This window comes from Tiliqua scincoides, chromosome 4, assembly GCF_035046505.1.
Source record: "Tiliqua scincoides isolate rTilSci1 chromosome 4, rTilSci1.hap2, whole genome shotgun sequence".
NCBI lineage: Eukaryota > Metazoa > Chordata > Lepidosauria > Squamata > Scincidae > Tiliqua > Tiliqua scincoides.
This window is the reverse complement of record NC_089824.1, coordinates 53406595-53417671: the sequence shown is the minus strand read 5'-3', so window position 1 is coordinate 53417671 and position 11077 is coordinate 53406595. Positions and strand designations below refer to the sequence as shown.

The following is an 11077-nucleotide window of genomic DNA, read 5'->3' as shown; positions in this document are numbered from 1 at the left end:
GGAGTCTCTTCAGGGGAAGGGGACTTGTCCCCTTCCCCTGAGAAAAGCCCTGACCCTGGTAGTGGGTTTCATTGTTTCTGCACTGGTTATTTTGCCAGCACAGACACGAGAGCCTCAGTGTCGGACCTTCTGGCCCAACATGGAGTTCAGGATCTGACCAAGCAATGCTAATTCTGTCCCACCCCTTCCACCCCAGTTCCTCCTCTGCCCTGCCCTCGGTCTTCCCTCCTCCCAACCTCCCTCTACCCCCCAGAGGCCACACCATGGCCCTGCGGTTTCACTTACCCCTGGTGGCAGCATGTCCTCCTCCTGCCACCGCTAGGCTGGGCACCTGACTAACACAGGCCCAGCACCAGCGCTCCCTACTCTCCAGCTGCTGTAAACATGCTTTATGGCACCCAGCACCAGCACTAGGCTCAACACCTGAACTAGGTAAGTATAGGATTGGGCCCAGTCAGTGACAGCACCAGAAAAAAAATATGTCGGAAGGGAGAAAGGGGAGAAACGTATTTCTTTGCCCAAACTTTGGCCCTTTTAACTGGGTAAAGAGGCACCTTTTAAACTGGTGCTCCTCTTATATTTTTCAGGAGGGGAGCAACTGTCCCTCTTCACCCCAATATAGCATCTTTTCCAGTGGCTCTTGCTGGTGTCTTTTCTGCATCTTTTTTGGGATGGTGAATCCTTTGGGGACAGGGAGACATTTGTTGATGTGTTTTGCTATATAAACCACTTTGTGAACTACTTTTTATTGAAAAGCAGTATATAAATATTTATTAATATATTTATTAACAATAATTTCTATGTGTATTTGTGAGGTGATGAGCTTTGCTCCACACATTAGATTTCTGAAAAGAAAAGTGTACTTCACATTATTGCTCCCATCATAAACACAAACAGAACACGTGCGCGCGCACAGACTGATGTCAGTAAAAAAGCATTTTAAGTATGTGAAAATGGCCACCTCTTCAAGTTATCACAGGGGTTCAGGAATGGAGGGTAGCAGGGGGTCAGTTATTTCTCTGGGTGGCATTTCCCCCTTCAACCATTAATCTATCTAGCCCATATTGTAAGTACTGTGTATTATACACAATGCGATTACACAGTATTGCATAGCATTACCTCCACTGACTGATAGTGGATCTCAACATTAGATGTACTGTGTCTCAGAGGAACCAGTTTTTGCTGTATTCAGGACTAATTTATCTTTGGCTTTGGTTGTTTTCCCAGGAGTAGATTTCAGACGTCAGGTCAAAATGGCTTCCACATCTTTCCAGATTCTCCAAATTCATTCTCTAGCCTCTGATCTTCACAGAATTTTCTTTCAGATGTTCCTTAAGCTATTATTACTTTATGTGACAAGTCACACACAGCAAAGTACTAACAAAAGCATATTAGAAAATTCATATTACATGCCTGCATAACTTGTCCCCTCCCTTTTGATTGATCTTTCCTGTATAAAGTTGGTGGGTGAAAGAATTTCACACTTGCTAATTTTATTAACTGCAGGCAAAATATGCAGCTAAATTTCTTTGTTCTGTAGGCATAAATAATCAAATATATTAGTTGTGATTTCAAATAAACCTGATTTCTTTTTCTAGATATGGATTCATATATTAAACTTCCATCACTGGGTATGTGTCTTATGACATGCAGCACAGCTGAAAATGACATCCATTTTAGTAATTAATGTCTGAAATATCATTCATAGAAATGCTGTGTCAAGGAATGGCCAATGGTACTTCAGAAAAACAGACAGCACATTAAGCAGAGTCACAAAAAAATTACGACTGTTTACTAAGGTTGAATTTTTTTTTCAAAGCATCCAAAGGTATTTGAAAATGCTACTTACTGCTTTGCCTGAAGCCCAATGAAGTCAACTGAGATTGTTCCTTTTAACTACAATAGGCTGTCAATCAGACCTAAGCGCTTTTGGAAATTAAACTTCAAAGATGCATTCTCTAATTTTGTCTATGAACTTTCCTAAGTCTAGAAAAAAAGCTCCAAAACATAGAAATGATAACTGCTGTTCCTGAACAAACTGTGGGCAAGATGCTGGACCCCCCAGTCACTCATTCTTTTTCTCCCACATTTTCTAAAGTGCCTAAATGATATTTGGGGGGAAGGAGAGAAGATGGCTACAGATTTCTCAAGAGTTAACTTTGTTCTTGCAACGATGGACATACAGATATCCAGGGAATTGGTCATCTGTTGTGTCATGTGTGCTCCATAGTGAGGGATGAGGGAAGTACTGTGGTTGGTAAGAGACGTACTTTGGATCAGAAAACCTGGGGAACATAAACATAGTAAAATTCTCCACCCAAGAGGGATGCATCTGCAGATAATGCCTCTCCTTGAGGAAAATCTCCTGGTCATGGTAAAAAAAATGCCTTGCAGAACATTTAAATTTTATGTTTTCTTTCCAAAACCATAGTTACAAAAGAAGGATTAGAAACATGAATTCTGATTTCCACCACAACATGTGGAATATGGGCACAGCAACCCCACATATGGTGATCTTCATATGTTAACTGGGGGCTGAACTGGACTATATTTTAAAGTTTGAAGAATAGCCTCACATTCACAACCCTGAGTTTAGGGCTAGATTGAACAGTAGTGCCTCAGTTTAAGACAGGGGTGTCAAACTCATTTCATACCAAAGAGCCGACTGGCATTCATGATACCTGCTGAGGGCCAGAAGTGATGTCATTAAATAACTCATAACCAAAAATAAGCACTTTTTCTCACTTAGGAATTTGTTAACTACCAATGACAGAAGAGAAAACACGCACATCTTTATCATATTTCAAGATATGGGAGAGCCCAATTTTGGTGGGGGTTGCCCTTTTAGCAGTAATTCCTCAACACTGCTCAGCAGCTGAGAGCCTGAGGGCTGGATAAAAAGCTTCCCAGGCCTTATGTTTGACACCCCTGGTTTAAGAGATGAGCTAAGATGCTAACAAATGTGGCCCCCTTCAAATGTGCCAGGGCTCCCCAGGGGGCTACCATTGAGAAGGGCTAATCTAGGGCATGGGACTGCCATCAACAAATTCTTTCCTTGAACCAATTCAGAGAATACTCCTGTGTCTAGGCCGGCCTCATGCCAAAAGTAGGACACTGTGGCACCACCGTTTTTTGCAGCAGAGCGCATAAAATGGCCACTGATGAAGTACTGCATGCACTATCGACAACTGTTTTATGACAGCAGAACACTGTTTGGCCATCATAATGCCTTGATGCATGGACCCAGTCCTAGTTAGGATCAGACTGTAAATGTTTAGAATTTACAGCCAGAGCAGGACAAAGTTGTACTTGAAGAGTTACTTCTCCAGTTTTGTTTTTGGATACACAAAATTTTAGGCTGTGCAAATGAAGATAAACTTTGCAGGCAGCTGGCTATCAGAATTAAAGAGAGGGTTGCGTTAGAGCAGGGGTGTCAAATTCATTTCATATAGTGGTCTGAATAGCATTCATGGCATCTGCTGAAAGACTGAAGTGATATTATTAAGCAGGAAGTGACATCATTAAGCAGATGGTGGCCAGAAATAAGCAGTGGTGTAGCTAAGGGGGTGCAGGTGGTCGCAACTGCACTGGGCAACAAGCTTTAGGGGGGGCAACAAGCTGAGCCAAAATTGTGTAAACCTTGGTATGTACAAATAATACCATCATGCTATGTATCATAGGAAACGTAATTTAATGCTGAATGCAATGAAACAAATTGCACTGGAATAGCTGTATTCTATCAAAAGTTATGACTAATTAACCAGAAAATGAAAAACAACTGCCTTACAGAACAAAAAGTGAATTTTCGTAATTCAAAACTGACCGATGAAACTGATTGTTCTGAGAACCAGTTAGGTGTTATTATAATACAGCATGGAACCAATACAAGTCAGTTCTCATGAATCAGGAGGTGGGTTTTACCCCGATTCTCACTTTTTAGAAAGTCCAGGCGTGACACCACTTCTAGTTGTGACATCACACCTGCGGCATCTTTTTGAACTTGGCACCAGGCTACACGATCATTAGCTACGCCACTGGAACTAAGCACTTTGTTGCACTAAGTACTTAGCAAAATAAGCACTTTGTTCTTACATAGAAACTCGTTAGCTGCAAATTGCAGAAGAGATAATGTGCAAATCTTGTTCATAATTTCAAGATATGTGTAGTTCTAATTTAACCAAGTACTGTATACAAAACTCATGATCCATCAAACCGAAATCAGTCCACCAGCCATGTACTGTATTTAGGTGCCTGACCCTCCCCTCCCCTCAATACTAGAGCAGGCAGCAAAAAGAGGAAGTCCTGGTTGGCTATCATACAAGTTTGTTAGGCTGACATTAAAAGCTGGTAGGCTGCTTTTGGCTTGGTAGGTCACAGTTGTTCAGGCCTCTTCCAGTGTAAGATCTCATAAGTCATCTTGTAAGTAGCATAACAACAATATCTCAAATCCCCCAAACCTAAATACATAATTTGTGAATGATCTTATGTAGTCACAGCTGGCAGCGGAGGGTGATATACCTACCGTTAATGCCTTTTGGCAAATGTTAAAGTGTGCATTTATCAAAACACTATTGTCTCAATTGGCATTCACACAACATAGCCTAAAACCCCTCAATCTCTCACTAAACTAGCGATTTTACTAATTACTACATTCATTTGAATTTTTATTACATTCAAATAATGAAAACCATTATTAGGGTCAATCTAAATCCACAGTGTTTGCAATTTTAGGATTTTCTGCTACAATTTGGCTCTGATCTTTAGAGTCGGGGCTTTCATATTATGAAGGTAAACTTTTTTTTAAGCAAGACAGGCATGGAGATACTGTTTCTCTGCACTGGCTTAGTGCTTGACAATTCATAATTCCAGTTTTTGTAGTCCATAATATATACAACAAATGTTATATGAGAGACCAATCCTATTTATTTATTTATTTATTTATTTATTTATTTATTTATTTATTTATTTATTTATTTATTGGGCTTGTAATCCGCCTTTCTCCCCAAAGGGCACCTAAGGCGGCTAACAGCACTTAAAAACCATAAAATACATAAAATACAATAATAAAATAAATAATAAAGCAGCAAGGCCAGCCGTGTTAAAACAAGCAGCATAAAAGCAATTATTTAAAAAGCAACCATCATGCCTTCTATCAGGCATCAAATGCTTTCTGAAATAAGAAAGTCTTCAGGTCTTGCCGGAAGGTTAACAAAGAAGGAGCTGTTCGAACCTCAAAGGGGAGGGAATTCCACAGTACAGGAGCCACCACCGAGAAAGTCCTGTTTCTGGCCGCCATCCCCTTCACCTCTTTCAATGGCGGCATAGCCAACAGGGCCCCTCCTGATGACTGAAGAGAAGTCTGGAGGACTATATATCCCAGGGGTGCTCAATAGGTGGATCGCGATCTACCGGTAGATCGCGAGGCAAAATGAGTAGATCGCGGAGTGCCGACCCCCCCCTTCAGGTGCCTCTGGGAGGAAACGCCGGGAGTAAGGCCCATTGTACTCAATGGGGCTTACTCCCAGGTAAGTGTGGCTAGGATTGCAGCCTCACAGCCTAATCCTAGGCATGTCTACTCAGGAGTAAGTCCTGTTATACTCAGTGGGGCTCAAGGTACACCAACATTCATTGTACACATAAATGTTATATGTTATGATGGCGCGAACATTGTAAAAAAAACTCTGGTAGATCTCCAGGCCTTGCTGGGTTTCAAAGTAGCTCTCGAGCCAAAAAAGTGTGAGCACCCCTGGAATAGATATATAGCTAATAAAATGAATAAATACATACATTCCATAGCTATTCATTTCATACAAATTGAATCTGGTTCTCTTTGGTGCACAAATTTCATCCACATACCTTAAAATATGGTCAAAGTTGTGCACGGGTGTTAACAGTCTGCCTGAGGGTATGAAAACTAGCATCTGACTTAAGACTGCATCTTGGATAAGTCCAACTCACAACTGCTGCAGGGATGAGAAGCGTCCATTGTTTTATCCTGGGTAAAACGGAATGCCTTCTGATCCTCCATTTCTAGTAGTGAAATACTAATATGACTTTGGGCACAATCCTAACCAGGTCTACTTAGAAGTAAGTTCTATTTTGTTCAATGGGGCTTACTCTCAGGAAAGTGTGGTTAAGATTGCAGCCTTTGTTAGCTGGAAATGACATTGTTTACAATTTCTGCTGCTTCATGCAGATGAAAATACCTACCACTCCCATGGCTAACTTGATATCATAAAGGCAAGATGTGCCCCAGTTTGTACTCAACAAAATAAACCACAACCACAAAATAAATACACAATAAATACACAATGCAATTTGTGCATATAAAGGATTCCAGTAAGATGCTGCAGCCAACAAGGGAAGCAGATGAATGTATTGAGTGCAGGCTGATATAATGTACACAGTGCCTGATTTAGTCAATGGGTTGCAGCAGTGAGACCCCAGCTCCACTGAATTTTTTGAGAAACATCCTTGCAAGAAACCAGAGTTGGGAAATACAACCTATCAAAAAGTGTTTCCTGTTAGGGGAACCCCTCTTCCTTGGTTGAAAACCAGAGGTGCAGAACATGGGAAAGAACTCCCATGTGAAAGTTGGAGCAAGGAATCATATGAAATGGGCACACCAGTTGGTTTCCCGCTCTCTGAGTGGCGAAGCCTCAGAGTAAACCTCCTGCACTGTTTGTTACAATGGCTCCTGGGATGCCTACAAAGTCAGGAAGTCTGCCAGAGGTTGACTGGCAGTGCAGGAAAAGGAGTTAGCATTGCTTCCACTGTGATGAAAGCCCTGGATTGCAGAAAGTGTTCTTCTCTTCTTTGCTTCCTTGCTCCTTGTTAGGGGCCCCCTAGCTGAAAATGTGTTGTGCCTGCCACAACTGAGGAAGGACGTGCACAGGTGTGTCCAGGGTCAGTGCTCTCATTAGGACAACTAGGCAGCTGCCTTAAGCACAGACCTCAGGGGGGGCAAAGTACTAACCTTTGAGGAGCACAGTTCTATACAGATTAGTTTTTTAACCCATGTAAAAAATGCAACTATGACAATGCAATAAAATATTTTAAGATCAATACCACAGCATACATAAATGTCAAGTGTGTGAATTCACTAGAGAAGGAATTGTTAGTAGAACAAGACGGGGCAGGCAAAGAATGTGTTGCCTTGCAATCATCAAAACAGATACAAAGATGAAGGTCCAACAACTGAAAGAAGTTGTGCGTGACAGGGTAACATGGAGAGCTCTCACCTATAAAGTCGCCAAAGCTGGACACAACTGAATGGATAAAACACACACACAAAGAACATACAGGTGGTCCTCTGTATCTGCGGATCAGATATCTGTGGATTCAATCAGTGGCATACCTGAAAGGGAGCAAGCAGGGCAAATGTCCCAAGTGTTTACCCTCTGGGGGTGCCTCCTTGAGCCTGGCCCCCCTGATACCTGTTCGCCTTATTTCTTTAAAGAGAGAGAAGCTTTAAAGGGTGCTCTACCCACCAGGCCCTTCTCCAGTCACTGTGTGAGCAGTCCTAGTGCCTGAACCTGAGGCGTTCTGGCAACCCTCCTTCATGGTCCTCAAGTCTAGGCTGAAAAGCTAGTTCTTACATTCAGAAGAGAACACTAGTGAACAGATTCAGCTCCTCCTCCTTGGGTGAGGTATTGACAGATCCTTCGTAGTGACCCCTAAGTCAGCCCAGGACACAACTTTCCTCCCACACTATGGCTTTTCCCTTACCTAAGAGTCGTAAACCAACTGGGGAGGAGGCGCGCCAGGGGAGGGAGCAGGGTGGGAGAAAGGCAGGACCAGTGGAGCTTTGCTCCACCAGATCCAGAATCTCCATGTTGTGCTGGTCACCCGACATGGAGGCTCTTAATTCTATGCCAACCTTAGGGTAGTAAGCAGGATGCAGGTGGAGTGTACAGGATACAGTAGCATCCATTTTTGGCACCGTTGCAGCCCCATGCATGGTCCAGTTCAGGATTGGGCTGCCCTGCAGGAAATTAGTAGCCCATGAAAAGCACCATCCATAAGTTTAGACGTGTTTTAAAACATTATTTTAGGCCTTGGTTTAACTCAAAAGCACCCAATAGCCCCATTCACCACTCTGTTAAGCTGAAGCAGGGGTGTCCAAAGTTTTTGGCAGGAGGGCCACATTGTCTCTCTGACACAGGGGCCGGGGGGAAAAAAGAATTAATTTCTATTTCAAATTTGAATAAATTTACATACGTTTACATAAATGAATATATTAAAGATGAACTTATATGAATGAATGAAGGTCTTGCAATGGCTCAAGGCCTATAAAAGGCCTTGCACAAAGCAAGGCTGGCCTTTCCTTTGCTGCTGCTACTGCATCACAGATGTGGAGCAGCAAGCAGTGGAGGGAGCCCTCATCCCACAGCTCACGCAAGAGGTCAAACAGTTGCCCTCACGCTGAGAGCAGTTGCATCCAGCCAGTGTGGGCTCCAACAAATCACCAGAGGGCCAGAGGCTCATTGGAGACTGGGAGCTCTCTGAGGGCTGCATTGAGAGGCCTCGAGGGCCGCAAGTGGCCCCAGGGCCGGAGTTTGGGCACACCTGAGCTGTGTATTGGTATGTGAGTCAGATTGGTCACATTGCACATTTGTTGTGGTGATTATGTTTATCATGAGCTGCCATTTCTGGATATGGGTACGGGATGCTCCTGTTGCAGGTTCAGGCAAGGATGCAGGCGGACACCAAGGAGATTTCAAGGAAAACAAGCTTTTATTCTCAGCCGGCTGCTGGTCACAGAGGAATAGCTTCCAAAGTCTGTGACACCTGGTTTCTCAGGGCTTTTGGGTTGATATACAGAACAAATCCTCATTGTAAAGCATTGGTCACATTTCTGATTGGCAAAATGCAAATTGCAAAGCCTGGGATACATTCTTGATTGGCAAACAGCATATCACGTGAAGCTTGTCTTTGCCCACATATTCCACTACTCAATTTCTGCTCAGCATGTTTGGCTAAATATGGCACTTGAAATATGTGAAATCTTTCTAGCTGCAAAAAGTCCCATCTCTCCCTCCTTGCATTGGCTAATAGCACGCTTGCAAAAGTCTCTTTTCTCTTCCAACCACCTGTCTGTTGCAGTTAAGCTAGCAGTTTCCTATTTTCTCTTTAACTGCAAAAGTTCTGCAAAACAACTTCTTGCAGTCAAAGCTTGGTCAGCAACACCCTTTCCCTTGTAGACACAAAAGGCATTCAAGGGGCATCTTCTAAAATATCTTGCTGACCCAGGCAGCTGAACATAGGGCCTACTTTGGCCAAGTATCCTGCTTATGCTCACAGCAAGGCTCAAACGGGGCTCTGAATGGGTTCAAACACTCTAAATTCTAGGGGTTCTCTCACACTCCAAACCTTGCTGAGTGTATGGTTTCCCAAATCCTGTAATTGCCATTGGAATGTGGATTAAATCAAGACGTTGAGCTATAATTTTGGCACATGACACATTAATAAGGTGGTAGTGTTGTTCTTGTTCTTGTTGTTATTGTCATCCAACATCTACAGTCTTTGTGGATTAGGCTGTGAATTCACAGATAAGGGTGCTGGCATTTGGGCCGTCGTATAGAATAATGGTGAAATGGGATTTTACCTAGCATTGATTTCTTTTTCTTTCAGAAAATTAAATGAAGGATAAGAAGCAACACTTCATTTTAAGAAAATAACTAAATACACATTGTTATCAAAATTACAGTAATATCATATTCTACCATGTACCAACTTTAAAGCCACAGTGAACTTTTTGACAATGTTCTGATGTTCAGGCAATGTTTTGGTAATGTTCTAGATGAACGCCATAACCTGTTTTTCAATGACAGAGGAATATTTGCCATTTGAAATAATTCTGTGTTTGAAAGCATTTCACACTGTATAGAGGTTTGGGTGAAATTCAGTGTAATGCTAAAGAAAAGGCTGTATAGTTTATCCTATTAGATTATTGATTCTCTCTAGAAAAAAAGTGATTTTCCACAAGATGTATCAAAACAATCCTAAGATATTCTAAAATCTAACTTTTCCCCATGCAAATATTCTTAAAGAAAGTATAAACTATAATAAACTATAATACTTTTATTATGTGCCTCTTAACCAAGAACTGAGGATTAATGCTAAAAAATGGTGGTCCAAATTCAGAGAAGTGCAAAGGGGTGAAAATCATATGCACAGAAGGGCTTTTATTATAATTCTCTCTCTCTCTCTCTCTCTCTCTCTCTCTCTCTCTCTCACACACACACACACACACACACACACACACACACACACCCTATCATAAATTTCATGCTTGCGTGCAAAGGGAGGGTGGGAAATGAACAAGAGAAAAATGTTTGAAAAACGGCAACAGAAACCCTGAAGCGTGAGTATAAATAGACTTGTTAGATCATGACCAGAAAAAGAAGACTCACTTCTGCATCAAGAGATCTTGAAAAAAGAAGAATCACTTCTGCAACAACAGTCTTGAGAAGCAAAAGTGTTGCTGAACAGTATCTCACAGGTAGTATAGCGAGGGTTTTATTGCGTATAGGCCAGCTGACTTTTAAAGCCCAAATCAGACTCCTACACACTGAATGTGTGTTCGTGGCACACGCACATCCTTGAGGAAATGCTTACCAGTTTGCATGGCATGAGCAAAAGAAGGTTAAACAATGATCTTAAACTTAAACAATGAGGGTTAAACTTTATCTAAGCATAAGAGGACTTGTCCCCCTCTCCTCCCTTTTGGGCAGCCCAATTCTGTGCTTCCTAGCACCCAGGGATGCAGCAGTGTCAAAATGGCGATTGCTGCATCCAGTGGGGCTGGGAAGCAGCATGGGGTCTACTTGAGGTAAAGGAGCTTACACTCTCTTACCCTGTGTAATCCCCAGGTGGTCCTGATGGGTCGCTTCAAATCTGTTCCCACTTTTGAGCAAGCACAGAATCAAGGAGACCAGTGTCGGGTCTCCCAGGCCAGGAGAAGGGTTAGGATTTGGCAGCAGGGCCTGCCACCATCTCCACCCCGTCCTGCCTTGCTACCTCCCTCTGCCCTGCCTCCCCCCCCACCCTGTGCCTGCCCCGGAATACCTCCTTC

At 42.6% G+C, this 11077-nt stretch overlaps 1 non-coding gene across 1 annotated transcript; it reads left to right on the top strand.

The window, feature by feature from the left end:
* The first annotated feature begins 529 nt into the window (after positions 1-529).
* On the top strand, positions 530-695 carry LOC136650656 (small nucleolar RNA SNORA48). Its single transcript, XR_010794472.1, has one exon. It is a non-coding gene; the product is annotated as a small nucleolar RNA SNORA48 (small nucleolar RNA).
* Positions 696-11077: the final 10382 nt, after the last annotated feature.